Source organism: Bos taurus, chromosome 13, assembly GCF_002263795.3.
Source record: "Bos taurus isolate L1 Dominette 01449 registration number 42190680 breed Hereford chromosome 13, ARS-UCD2.0, whole genome shotgun sequence".
Classification (NCBI taxonomy): domain Eukaryota; kingdom Metazoa; phylum Chordata; class Mammalia; order Artiodactyla; family Bovidae; genus Bos; species Bos taurus.
Window position 1 is genome coordinate 23,517,703 of NC_037340.1, and position 14,676 is coordinate 23,532,378.

Sequence of the window (14,676 nt, forward strand, 5' to 3'; positions counted from 1 at the left end):
CACAAATTTGTTATTGTTCCATTAAAGACCACACATGCACACACTTCTAACTAGATATAGACGAAAGATAGTGTTCAGAAACTCTTAATTAATTTGCCAGTTCCTCATGGGCACAGGCAAGGAAGACTGGCCTTGGAAAGTCTAGGGATATCCAAAGGAAGTAGTTGCAAGAGGACACAGATGACAAAGTGCAAGGCATTTGAAAGATGCTGATGCTGGTTACACAAATGCATTATCTGAACACATGAACTCTATGGGTAATCTGGCAGGTTTTCCTAAGAATTTAGGAAGTTTCCTCTTCCTCCTAAGTTTTTTACCTCTTATCTTACTCTTCCCTAAACTGTTCCTTACCTTTCCTGGGGCTGGACAGGGTAGAAGTCAACATTAAGCATTATACTATTGCAGACATCCCTCTCCTGTTCATTGAAAGGTTTCTTCTTAGTCTAGGCCTCCTATTGAAGCAAGCAAGTCAAGGGGGTCCTCAGTGTTCCCTTGTCCTAGTTTCACAGTCCCAAGTTTCAAAAGTCAGATTTTCAGGGATTTAAGGAAAAACTTGAAAAGGATACCATTCGACTCAGACTTTACATGCATTTTCACAAATGGAGCTGAAAGGAAGATAAGAGGGAGTTGTGATAAAATTTTAATTAAAAAAAGCATTAGTATTAAATGCTGGGCTGGAAGAAACACAAGCTGGAATCAAGATTGCTGGGAGAAATATAATAACCTCAGATATGCAGATGACACCACCCTTATGGCTGAAAGTGAAGAAGACTTAATGGCCTCTTGATGAAAGTGAAAGAGGAGAGTGAAAAAGTTGGCTTAAAGCTCAACATTCAGAAAACTAAGATCATGGCATCTGGTCCCATCACTTCATGGGAAATAGATGGGGAAACAGTGGAAACAGTGTCAGACTTTATTTTTGTGGGCTCCAAAATCACTGCAGATGGTGATTGCAGCCATGAAATTAAAAGATGCTTACTCCTTAGAAGGGAAGTTATGACCAACCTAGATAGCATATTCAAAAGCAGAGACATTACTTTGCCAACATAGGTCCGTCTAGTCAAGGCTATGGTTTTTCCAGTGGTCGTATATGGATGTGAGAGTTGGACTGTGAAGAAAGCTGAGCACCGAAGAATTGATGCTTTTGAACTATGGTGTTGGAGAAGACTCTTGAGAGTCCCTTGGACTGCAAGGAGATCCAACCAGTCCATTCTAAAGGAGACCAGTCCTGGGTGTTCATTGGAAGGACTGATGCTGAGGCTGAAACCCTAATACTTTGGCCACCTCATGAGAAGAGTTGACTCATTAGAAAAGACCCTGATGCTGGAAGGGATTGGGGGCAGGAGGAGAAGGGGACAACAGAGGATGAGATGGCTGGATGGCATCACTGACTCGATGGACATGAGTTTGAGTGAACTCCGGGAGTTGGTGATGGACAGGGAGGCCTGGCGTGCAGCAGTCCATGGGGATGCAAAGAGTTGGACACAACTGAGCAACTGAACTGAACTGATTGTGCTTTTTATTTTTCCTGTGTGATGTTTCTAACCTTGGGGAATATATGATTGGATTCAGGAGTCTTGGTTAGTTGGCATGTGTGTGTCTTTTTCTTTTTTTAATGGGACATTCCTGATAGTGATCTACCCTGGAGGCCTGAAGAGGAAGTAAGTGATAACCAGAGAGCCCCTTGGACATAGTTTCCAATCAGGTTAGCCTTCAGGTTTCCTAACTGGACTCTTTTTTTTTTCCCCTCTCAAACCTATCCATTTATTTTTGATATTTTCTAGATTAATCTTTGTCATCATTTTCTAATAATATGTAGCTTTGTTGTATCTTTTAAAATTTCATCAAACCCAAGATAATCCCATTTCTTTTTGCCTTGTATCAGTCTAGCAAATGTTATGGGAATGGTGAATTTCTCATTATGTATTTCTTGCTATTATAGTTTATGTTTGAAAAATTTCACTTCTTACATCATTTCATACTTACCAAATAGTTTTAAACTAAGGAAAATAAAACATTTAATGGAGTTTGAATGGGTGCTTCAAGGTAATCATATGCAATTTGGAAAACGTATGCTATGAAATGTTTCTTGGCTTAAAGCAAAATGAAGCTTTCTATATTCTTTGAAAAGTCTATTAAGAGATTAAAAAAATTTTTTTTTCTATTTATACTAGAGGGGAAATAGCATTTGTCCTCTATTCTTTGTTATTTTCACCCCTGGTTTGAATTTTGTCAATTCCAATCCTCTGGCCTTAGCAAACCCTGTCTTACTATTTCCCCTCTCTGGCCCTTGAAGTTTATTTGAAATTCAACTGTCCTTAGGATATCTCATTTAACTTAGATGAACAGCAATTTATTTTTAGGACTTTGGGAACAGAGTGGTTGAATCTTACTATTGTTTGAACTTTATTCATTCAGTCACCTGTTGCAGAAATAGGTGCATACGTATCAGTGATGCCTGGAAGGAGATTAACGTTTGGGTTCTAGTCAGGTCTGTCAATTAGTAAGACTGATAATACTTGTTCAGCTGACTCATAAGATGCTTATGAAGATAGCTTGCATTGATGCATAAAACAATTTTGTCAACTATTTCATTCTGTACAAACCAATATGTGATTTATGGACAATCTGACAGTCAATGAGTATACTTTTTGGCCAGCAATTGGGCACACCAGGCCCCACACTCTTAGATAAGTGGAGTTTATACCAGATGATTTATGATAAAGAAAAACTAAATTTCCTGCCCTCATGGAGTTTTCTAATATAAACACATTTGCCCAGACACAGGGAGTAAAATAGATAGAAGACACTGAACACCAAACAGGCATATTTCATGCAGCATGTAAAAACAAATGACAACCTCATATTTACAACAGGAGGCTGATCTGTTTTTCTAACCTTTCCTCTCAAACTGTCCCCTTAAATACAGGATTAAAGATTTGCTTGTTTCTAAACTTGATTTGAGGTCCTGCTTCACATAAACTCTGATCTTAAATTCCTGGGTAAGGCCATCTCCAATTCAAGATGTCAAGTTTAGAAACTAACCTTGAAAGAATGAAGGATTTTTCTGTTGTGTTTTCAGATCTCCAACCCTTTCCTTAAATTCATAAACCCTGACCTTAAATTCCTGGGTAAGGCCAACTCCAGTCTAAGATGTCAAATTTAGAAACTGACCTTGAAAGCATGAAAGATTTGTTGTGTTTTTCAGTCATCTAACTTTGATTAAGTTAGGTGCTAGCAAATGGTGAGGTTTGCGTATACTGTGTTTTATTTTGCTACAAAATTCACTGTGTAGAAAAAGCAGATTTGTAGCTCTTCTGTTTCAGAGATTAAAAGGATTAAATGACCGTCTTAATTATAACTATTGCATTTACCCATTGGTTAAGGCACTTTGTATTTTTTTTAGAATCAAACTGGCTTTTAGTTTATTATTTTTTTAATTGTATAGTTGATTTGTGATGTTATAATAGCTTCAGGTGTACAACACAGTGATTCAATAATTCTATAGTTTATACTGCATTTAAAGTTATTATAAAATACTAGCTGTATTCCCTGTGCTGTTTAATGTATCCTTTTATACATAGTAATTTGTGCCTCTTAATTCCCTATCCCTAACTTGCCCTTCCCCCTTTCCCTCTTCCCACTGGTAACCACTGTATCTGTGTCTGTTTTATTTTATTCATTTCTGTATTTTTTTATATTCCACATACAAGTGAGATCATGCAGTATTTGTCTTTGTCTGACTTAGTTCATGTAGCATAATTCCCTCCCAAATCCATCCATGTTGTTAGGTCAACTATTAGTTTCTTTTACCTTGTTTTGTCACTGACAACTGTAAGGAGAGAAGAGGAGGAATTTGGACCATTAATTTGCAGCATGTCTTACTGACAGTTAAATACAGTGGTTTGTTCTGTTTTCTGAAGGTTATTTAATTAAATTCATGACCTAGGAAGCTAACTAGCCCCACATCTAAAATAATTGCTTCTCTGTTGGTGAGATGTAAAGCCAGGATTGATTTTCTCCTGGCTGATAGCTCTCCTTTCTGAGTCATGAATGTCATCTCCACTCTCCTCCCCACATAATTTGATCTCTGTATTTGATCACTATTTAGTATACACTTCACTAAACAGATGTCTGAGTAATTAAAATCCCACATGGGCGCACTCATCAGTGAGCTACATCTATTTTTAACAGTCAGCATAGAAACTTCTCACCCTCGGCTCTTCTCTCACCCTGGTGTCATCTGTCACTGGCCTTTAGCAGGCTTTAAATATTAGAGTTCAAACCTGGCTATGTTTGTTTTCCTGTATTCATAGAATCTCTCCTTTCATTCTCAGCTTGCATTTTCCCCACAAGTCCCTGATCTCTTTCTCCTTCAACTCACCTGGAATTTATGTCCAGTTTTCTACCAGCATTCAAATTCTCATTGGATGAATCATCCTATATTTTGTTCATGCCAGCACCAGGAAAAAAAAAAATCAGAACCATGGATTAAGAGTGCTTTTTTTCCCCTGTGGCATAGCCAAATATTTCAGTCTGAACAATCCCCCCATTTTTTTTTTTTTTTACACTATTTGAGATCAAATCCTGGAAACCTGTTTGGTGGCTACAGGTCACTGAAGGACTTTGATGGCCAAGAATTATAGAAGGAAAGAATGTGGGTTTGGAGCAGAAAAGGGAAGCTAGGAAGGACTTACTACATGAAATTTACTCACTTTTGAGAGAGGATTTAGATAGAACTTTATTGATGAAAATGTTTATACTTAGGCTGTATTCTTATGATAAAGCTTACAATACTGATATAACACTACATACAACTTGAGGTCAATGCTGTAATTTACAGAGGTAAAGGAATTCTCTTTGCAGTTGATGATGCACATTGATTTTAGGAAAATTTTGAAATGAGTATAGAATATATATTTTCTGATACCTATCATTTGAGACTTGAACAAAATCAGGTAAATGAGTGGGCAACAGTCATATGGCAAAATAATTCTTTATTTTCCTACTTTAAAATAGAATTCCAGGGCATTTAACATGGATCATTTTTATAGACATAAGTTTATCAGAACATGGGTGACTTGTGAGGTTCCCTTGTATTCACGACACTGGGGAATTTTTAAGGTGATCAAAAAACAAGCAACAGGTTCAGAGGTTAATTAATACAATTTTAGTTCTATGAGAGCAAATTCTGAAAGTACTTGTATAAACCTTATTACCATGATTGTATTTTAAAACTACGTGAAAATCCTATTTTGCTTGGAGCTTCTTGTTGGTTGTTTGGACGTAACTCCTAGCCTTGCTGTCTAAACTGACAAAGGCCAGGTAAATAAACAGAGACATAAATTAATAACAGGATTCTTGGACAAATAGTGACATGGACCAGGAGCTAGTATTTCAGGAAGGTAAACGAGTTCAACATGATGAGAATGCTTGTGGGCGTGAGTTCTTTCACCATTTATCATCCAGCATCACTGTAGGCCTGATGGCTCCTGAACGAGAACAATTTTCATTCTTCCAGTGCTCAGGGTAATCTCCCCTTGCCTGTTCCCCAGCTCCCTTCCCCTCCATGCAGCGTGTGTTTCATCTATTTAAAGTTCAGGGCACTTTTTTCTCTTATCCAAGCTTTGTAAGTCTTGTTTCCCCTCCAGTCATTCCTTACCACATGTCCATCCATGTTCTGCTGTCAGCTTTTTTCAGATCATTTAAAAAAAAAAAGGAAAAGATGACTGAACTCCAGTAACCAATTTCTGGCTTTCCACTGCCTTAGTGTAAATCAGGGAGAATCTTTCCTGACCTTCTTACCATGTTGTGAGGGTCAGATGTGCTCTGTGGATACAAGAGCTTTATACATGGTTACTTGTGGCCAAGGGGCTTGGGCTCCAGCCCCACCTGCCTGACTGAGATCCAGTTTCAACCACTCCCTTGCTGTGTGAGCTTTAACAACCTGCTTACCTTTTCTGTGCCTCAGTTTCCTAAGTGGAAAATGGAAATCATAAAAGTACTTAAGTCCTGGGGTTGTTTGCTGATGGTTACATGAAACAATTCATGCGTATTATGAAGTCAGTACACGCTCAAAACAGTCCCTGTTTTTTGAGCCCCCACCAGGTGTTAGCACAAGTGCAGACATCTGTGAACTTCCTCCCAGCCTCCCCTCTTCATTGGGGCCTCTGGGACCTGTCCTCGTTCAGGCACTGCCGAAAGCTGGGCTGTATCCCTTGGGTGTGGTCTGTGAGCTAAAGATGGGGCAGAATGTAAGAATCCTGGCTAAGCACACACCTTTGTGGATTGACAGGCCTCTGTTTCTCTAAATTGTGTTCACTGGGCAGAGCTTCTCCTCTAATGACATGTTTATGTTGATACTTTAGTTTGCTGCCTTTACGTACTTAAAGCCACAGAGATACATCTTTCCTAACCTGGCAAATGGGGATAGTAAGAATATCTACCCCTTAGGAGGAGACAGGGAAGCACAGTATTCTAGGGTTTGCTTTTGAAAAAGAACTGGAAAAAAAAATCATCATGTAATCCAAATATCATCACTTTGTACACATGAAGTAAGGTGGAAACAGAACATATCAAAAGTAAAATCTTGCATTCTAAAAATGGGACAAATGATTCTTCCAAATGAACTCTCTTCTTCAAAGTGGTTTCCTCTGAATTCATAAGACATAACCCATAATACAAGGACACTGTTTTTGCCCCAAATGTGTTGGGATTTCTTCTTTGAAAAGGCTTTTAAGAACCCTGGTGCAAATACTAACTCTACATTTTATGACAAATATCTTTCTACTTCTCAACTTTTTATTTATTATTTTTGACATGTTGTTGTTCAGTCACTAAGTCATGCCTGACTCTTTGTGACCCCATGGACCCCATGGGCTGCAGCACACCAGGCTCCTCTGTCCTCCATTGTCTCTCAGAGTTTGCTCAAATTCATGTTCATTTAGTGATACTATCTAACCATCTCATCCAAAAATGTCCCTCTCATTTTTGACATACAGATGTTCTAAATGTTTATGCAGATACATCTATGTATCTTCCATTATTTTGCATTTTTTCCCACTCAAAATTTCTTATTTAAGGGACTTATTTATATTTTCTTTTAATATCTCATGTTTGCCTCTTTAATCCACTTGGGATGTATTTCAGTAAATTGTATGAAGTGGGCATCCAATGGACTAAACTATTGGCCAGTTTTGAATAATCTGTGTCCTCCTCATTGGTGATGCTTCATTTATGGACATATTAAATTTTCTTTCAGGATTTTTTCTGAAACATTCATCTATTTGTCAAGCTTTTCTCAGTCGTTCAAAATCACTGTAATTACTTTGGCTTTATAATTTGCATTAACATCTGGTACAGTGAATCTCCTATTATTATTCTGTCTTTTCAAAAGTATTCTGGCTATGATTCTGCTTTTTCTTCCAAACAGCAATTTTTTTTTTTCATTAAAAAATAATCTTACTGGAATTTGGTTAAAGTCACAAATAAAGGAATAGATATATTTACCTAGAAGCATATCAGATTTCTCAATCTATTTACATCTTTTGCTTTCATGCTTGTTTCTTTCTTTCTTTGCATCAATCCCTTCCAGGTGTTGCCAACATACTTATATGTTAATAGAATCTTTTAAAAATATATATTTCCCAACAGGTTATTACTGGATCTGGAAAGGTTACTGGTCTTTAATAGTCATTTAAAATAGCTTTTTAATCATGTCTCGAGTTTTCTAGGCAAAACATCTGCAAATAAAGGTAAATTTTCTTCTGCCTTCAATATTTTACCTGTTATTTGTTTCTTGTCAGAATTATTTCAGCATAATTTTAAAGGATAGAGTTGATAGTGAGCATCTTTATACCTGATTTTAAGGAGAATGCCTCTCCTGTCATATCACTGGATATGGAAATTTAAAAAAACACCCCAAAGAAGATTGAATTGTAAAAAGAACTCTCATTGCCTATTACCTAGCTTCAACAATTATCAGTATTTTGGCAAACATTTAAGATTATAAATTAATCCAGACTTTTTAGATGCTAATTTGGAAATATCTATTCAGAAATGGATCCAGCAATTACATTGCTAGGCATTAATCCTAGTACACCAGTAGCAATAGGCAAAGATACACAAGGATGCTAATGTAACTGTATAGAATTGCAGAAAACTAGAAAATATTTCCCAATAGGTCAATAAAAAATAATGGCACATTCATATATTTAAACTGTTCTATTATTCATGTATATTCAAATAATAAACTATGAAAAATTTTGCACACCTATGTGCTGATATGGGAGGATGTCCAAGATACCGTATACAATGAAAAAATCAAGTGCTGAATAATCTGCATAGTATTCTATTAATATTTTTTTTGAAAAGGCAGTAGTCACATACTTAAAAAACTTTTTTTTTTTGGCTATCTTGTGCAGCATGTGGGATCTTAGTTCCCTAACCAGGGATCAAACTCGCTTCCCCTGTATTGAAAGCTCGGAGGCTTAACCACTGGACCAGCAGGGAAGTCTTAGTCATATTCTTTTATGTGCATGGGAAATTTCTGCAAAGATATGTAAGAAACAGTTAGTGGAGGTTATGTCTGAGAAGAACAAGGAGTGATGATGGGAGGCTGAGGAATTACTATACAGTTTCTCCTCTTCCTTACAGTTTGACTGTGACTGTCCTACCATTAGCATTATTATTTTTATGTTTAGTCCCTAAGTTGCGGCTGACTTTTTTGCTACCCCATGGGCTAGCCTGCCAGGTTCCTCTGTCCATGAAATATTCCAGGCAAGAATACTGGAGTTGGTTGCCATTTCCTTCTCCAGGGGATCTTCCAAACCCAGGGATTGAACCTGCGTCTCCTGCATTGGCAGGCGGGTTCTTTACCACTGAGCCACCTGAGAAGCCCCATTATTTTTATAAAACCTTATTAAAGATACGATGTTGGCTATTGGTTTAATATTTACTGAGATTTTTAAAAATTTAGTTGTTTTAATGAGGTGTAGGTGTTAGATTTTTATCATCTATTGAGATAAGGTTTTGTCTTGTATGGCCTAAATGTATGATTTGTTATTTCAAATATTTTCCTATTATTAAAATATTCTGGCATTTCTAGGATAAAATCTTCCTGATCTTATTAAAAATTACTTGTTTCATTGAAAATAACTTGCTGATATTTCTGGGGGGAATTCTGGCATTTGATTTCTTATGTGAGTTTATATTTTTGACTATTCTTTTTGTACTCTTGATAGGTTTTATAGTTATATTTGCTTCATAAAATGAATTACATTTTAATATATTTATATATTCAGAAAGGGAATTATATCTTTCAAAATTTGCAAGAATTTGCTTATAAAATCTCTAAGATGAGCCTTTTTTGACTTCTCTGGTTTTGATCTACTTAGTTTTTCTAACTTATTGATAAAATTTGGGTGACATATTTTTCTGAAAAAAAAAAAAAAGTATTGGAATATAGCTAACTATATACATAGCATTCTCAGATAATTTTTAAAAAAACCTCAAACTTCTCTGTATCTATTGTCTCCTTTCCCCTTTATAATTTTATTTATATTTTCTTTCTTTATTTAGAGTTGCCAGATATTTCTCTACTTTCTTCCTATTTTTTCCAAATATTTACTTTTGGAATTGATCAATAATTGTGGCTTGTTTTCTCATTCATTAATTTCTGCTTCAATCTTTCCTTAATTCTTTTCTCAGAGTTTAATTTTTAAAGAAGTATTACTTCATTTATTTTTATTATTTCACATTCATTGTTCTGCTAATCAATGTTCCTAAACTTGGTCTGGTTTCAAATGACTGTGGGGTATTTCTAAAAATTAAATACACTCTCAAAAGAGAAAGATTTGCTATTCCTGATGATGTCCTTTAAAAGAATGTGATTCAGTGTCTTATAGAACTCTAAGAATTCTAAAAATGTTTAGTGACAAGTGCAGTAAGCTTATGACCTATTCTGAGAGGGCCAAGATCTATAAAACCTATACATTTGCTAGAATGTTATCTGCCTTCATGTACTTGAAAAGAATCAAGGGCTAGGAGTTAAAGGAAAGTCTCACATTTGCCTAATGGGATGCCCTCTAATATCACGTCTATAAGTCAAGATATTTCAAAATGCTTTTTCTTTATGTGAAAATGCACTTAAATACATTTTGAACACAGCCTGGCTTCATGATTGCTTGTGATTGAAATTAACCCTAGACAAAACATTGTTCAAAGGCAAAGATGAAAAAATGCTCATTTGATAGGATGACAAAGTTTTCCCTGCAAAAATCAATGATGCAGATAAGAGAGAACATGTTTTTAAAAATAATTTTTACATGCTATGAAACACCGGATTATACACAATAAAAATGTCTTTAGTAAAAAAAAAAAATTGCTGATAGTAAGGTAGATTTGCAGGTGTGACCTTTGCCAACATATGTAGATTATCATCAGATCCACATGTTTGTAGAATTATGTAACAGTGTTTAAGTGGCCAGGAAAGGGAGGATTTTGTGGTCAAGAAAGTGGAAATGTCCTATTTAACATATGACCCTGGCCAGTCTCATCTCAAATTACTGTTGCTCAAGTTACAGATGGTTAGCAAGCCAAGTGGGAGGGAAGAGAAAGGGCTGACAAACCTACAGTTAACATGAGGCCACAAAGCCAGTGGCTGTTATCATTAAAAATACAAACTTACTCAAGTCTTCCATATTTAAAGTAGCAAAGAAAAAAACTGTCTTGCACTGCATTCTGGACCAGAAGACGTTGCTATAAATGGGTTTAACATATCCTTCCCTAATAATTAGGTTTTAGGAAAGATAGAACATAGTTTTATGAATGAACTGAAAAAACATATAATTAGACCACCTTTCCCAGCTGACAGCTTTATGATCATGATTGAAAAGCAGTTTTTTCCTTTTGCACTTATTTGCATCTCAGGTTTTTTAAGCTTCCAAATGTTTAAAACATACAAGTGCCTGTGCTCTAGGAATTTACTCTTGAGAGAAAACACCATTAAGTGGAAAAAAAATTTTATCTCTACTAACACAAAAGCAAGTATACATAAATTTATGTATTTAGTATTGGTTTCAACCGATTACCTTGTAAAGCAGTTCAGGGCTAACAGAGTACGTCAGAGTCAAAAATAATCCTAATGTTGTTTGCTATTATGGCTGTGAAAATTTTAGTCAAGTACAGACTGAAAGCCCAAAGGATGCTAAAGGATTATCTAGAAAGCAGAGCCTCAAGCCAAGTTTAAGTGCTAAGATTTTATTAGGAGGTACGACCCCTGGGCTGCAAGGGTGAGGCGAAAGGCAATGAAAAGCAATGCTTCGCTAATCTGAAAACAACTTGAGGAGAAAGTACAGCTTCCAGACAGCCACACTGGGACCTGCTGCCTATGGAGAAAACAGGAGAGGTACTTATTTCTTGCTCTCTGCCCTCTGTTGTAAGTTTGTCTCACAGGGCTCCAACGCCGCACTTTTCTGGGTATGTCCCTGACCCTCCAGGCTATTGGCAGAGACAAGAATAGGCTGAACCTCTGTTTTTCACCCGAGTCTGGGACTGGTGGGAGGAGCCAGGGCCCCTCTGCACTAAGCTAGAGGCTAAGATGAGAGACGGGGTGCAACTGAGCAGACCGGGGAGGTGCACAAGCTGGGTCTGGCACAGCGCATCCTTCTAGGACCTGAGCTATTTATTCCTAGTGCTGGTGTTCACTGATTCTTAGGGGAGGAGGAGCCACTCAATTCAGAGATCGCACAGATAGCGCCTCGATTGTGTAAATGTAATTATCTTCCATCAAACTGTCTCAAGTTCCTCACTACGCTTACCCATTGCTTTAACTCTTCCCCTCCCGAGAGTTTTTGAGGTGTAATTTGAATCGGATTCTTTACCGTCTGAGCTACTAGGGAAGCCCAAGAATACTGGAGTGGGTAGCCTATCCCTCCTCCAGGACATCTTCCCGACCCCAAAATAGAACGGGGGTCTCCTGAATCGCAGGCGGATTCTTTACCAGCTGAGCTACCAGGGAAGCCCAATTTGAATATTAAAAAATCCACCCATTTGAAGACTACAAAGCCTTAGATTTTGTCAACTGCACACATCCTGTAACATCCAGTCTATCAAGGCGTGGAATCATGCCATCGCCCCCAAAGTTCCCTCCTGCTCCCCTGCCTCCCATCCTCTCGCCTCTTTCATCCCTCCCCAGGCAACGGCTTTCCCCACCAGTTTTGCTTCTTCTAGAATTTCAGATAAACGCAATCGGACAGACTAAGGTCTTTTGGGTTTACCCCCCTACCCCCACCTGTACCAAGCAATTATTATTATATTTTTTTTAGATCCATCCTTGTTGCTGCCCGTATTGATAACTGGGTGCATTTTTACGCTTCGCTGTTTTGGAGAACTTCCTCTCTGTGCTAAACGTCCGGCACTTTATCTGCATTCGCCGTTTGGAACCCTCACAACTACCCTGCTTTACAGCAGAGTAACCCGAGGCTAGGGGCGCCCGGCTGGGGAGCCCGGGGAGGAGGCGCGGGGTAGACACCGGCTAGTCAGATTATTACGCTTGCCCCGGTCGGGAGCCCGATCTGCGGCACCTGCGGCTGGAGAGGGGAACGGTGGGTCTGGCCGTATACAGCCGCGGACCGGACAAACGCCCCGGGACGGAGGCCTTGCCGGGCCGCCCGCGAGGCCGGAGCCATGGAGGGTACTCCATCCTACCGTACCCGGGCCGCCGGCCTCCAGAGCTGCCTGATCCGGCTACGAGTAGAGGCGGGGCCGCGGTCTGGGGGCGCGCAAGGGCGCGGAGGAGCCGCATTTCCGCGGACGCGTCACGTTGCTGGGCGCTTCACCACGCGCCGTTTCCCTCCGCGCGGACGGCGCTACTTCCCGAGGGGCCCGAGGACCCCAGTCGTCGGTAAGGGGAGCGTGCAATTGGCTGCGGCGGCGTTGTCGCTGCAGAGGAACTAGCGAGAAGAGTGGTGCCAAGTCGCTTTCACCTCCTCCGCGGCCGCCTCTTTACGGTAGTCCGCGGAGGCCTGATTTGATGGACCCGGTGGAAACAAAGATGCCGGTGCTGTGCCCTCCGGCTAGGCGCGGCCTGGTCGCAGTTATTGTGGGGCTGCCTGACGGGAAGCAGCGGCTCTATTTTTCTTCTGCCGAACTTGGTGCTTCGTGGCTGCGGAGGGACTGACGAGGAGCCTTTGTCTGCGGGAGAATAGCTGTGGCGAAGTGGCTCTTCCTGAATGGCCACCGGTCCGCTCTCCGCGGGCTTCGCTGGCGATTTTTTCCGTGTCATTTAAACCCGGGAAAATCTGCTTTTCCTCTTCTGACATTTTCATTCTATTTGGAGTCTTGGCTGAGTCGTAGACGGCTACCCTCTATCTCCTTTAGCGAATCCGAAATTTGAGGGGCCGAGTTCTCTTCGGACCTTAGCACATCTTTTCCTCCCTCAGAAAGTTGAATTGGAAAACCGTGGAGGTGGGCGAGGCTCACACAGACTCAGCCCTGAGATTTGTTTTGCTGAGTCCACGCTGATGCCTCAGACGCAGGCATGAGGAGGGGGTTTAAAGTTATTTGGGGACCCCATTATTCTATGACTTCTTAGTGGATATCCAGAGAAACTGCCCGATCAGAGAAGGTGGAGGCTGTCAAACCTCAGAAAGGGGTTTCCAGTCCGCTGCGAAGGCGTCTGTTGTTTGGTTACACGACCACCTCGGTGACAAAAGAGGGGAGGAGGGTGTTTTTTGAGAGCACTGCTGATCTCCTGTTCCCTTCGTAGCATTTCTTACTACCTGCTAGATGTTGCATATTTTATATATTTATTGTTTGACTTCTCTTCCCCGACTTGATCTAACCCTGGGTGAGCAGGGGGTTTGTTCACTGTAGTTGCCTGGAGCCTAGCACAGTGCCTGGTGAAGTACTGGGGGCTTCGTAAATATTTACTGACTCAGTGAATGAAAAACACATGGCAAATTCTTTAAAGGAATCGTGAGAGAAGCACAAAACCGAGAGAAGCACAAAACCGAAAGCCATGTGACACCGGGAAATTGATCTCAAACCCGCTCTTTTGATTTCAGAGCAGTGATTGGTAAGGAATGGCCAAGAGACAGTGATACTCCACATTTTGTAAAGGAAAATAGTGAAAAGAATGAGCTTTACGTATAGGGTGCTCTCCACTAATCACTCTAGGGATTAATTCTCTGAGGTGAACCCACTAAAAATCTTTGAAGAAAATTGAAACCCTTTTTCAATAGTCCTATGTGCCTCTCAGACACGTGCTCAACCCCATCTGAGGATTTAGGCGGCTTGTCTGATGAGCAAGACATGGGTCTTTGGGACATTCAGAACACAAGAAAGACACCAATGCGTCACAGAAATACTTTTCTGTGCTGGACCCTTTGTATCATGTATCATGTTTGAGACACATCTAGGGAGTGTTTCACATGAAAATTAGTTTGCTAAATTCTACCTGAAAGCTCTTTCATAAAGGACCCCAGGGGATGCTGATTCATAAATGATGGATTAATTTTGAAGGAAGTGAAAGTGGGGTGCTTTGAGAGTGAACAGCCAGCTTCTCTAAAGAATTACCCTTGTAACACCTCCATTTCTTTGAAACTTTTGGTTAGGAAACAGCCACACTCTGGCCAGGAAAGTTTATAATACCTGTCAAAGGTTGAAAAGTCTTTC

General features: G+C 39.6%; 2 long non-coding RNA genes across 2 annotated transcripts in view; one reads left to right on the forward strand and one right to left on the reverse strand.

The window, feature by feature from the left end:
- Positions 1-4,980: 4,980 nt before the first annotated feature.
- LOC112449267 (uncharacterized) lies at positions 4,981-12,672 on the reverse strand. Its single transcript, XR_003037745.2, has 2 exons — positions 12,585-12,672; positions 4,981-11,387 (listed from the first exon to the last, which is right to left on the reverse strand). It is a non-coding gene; the product is annotated as an uncharacterized lncRNA (long non-coding RNA).
- A 1,325-nt stretch (positions 12,673-13,997) lies between these two features.
- Positions 13,998-14,676, forward strand: part of LOC112449268 (uncharacterized) — a 58,613-nt gene continuing 57,934 nt past the window's right edge. The window contains exon 1 of the long non-coding RNA XR_009496852.1: positions 13,998-14,077. This is a non-coding gene — a long non-coding RNA (uncharacterized lncRNA). The remainder of the gene's footprint in view (positions 14,078-14,676) is intronic.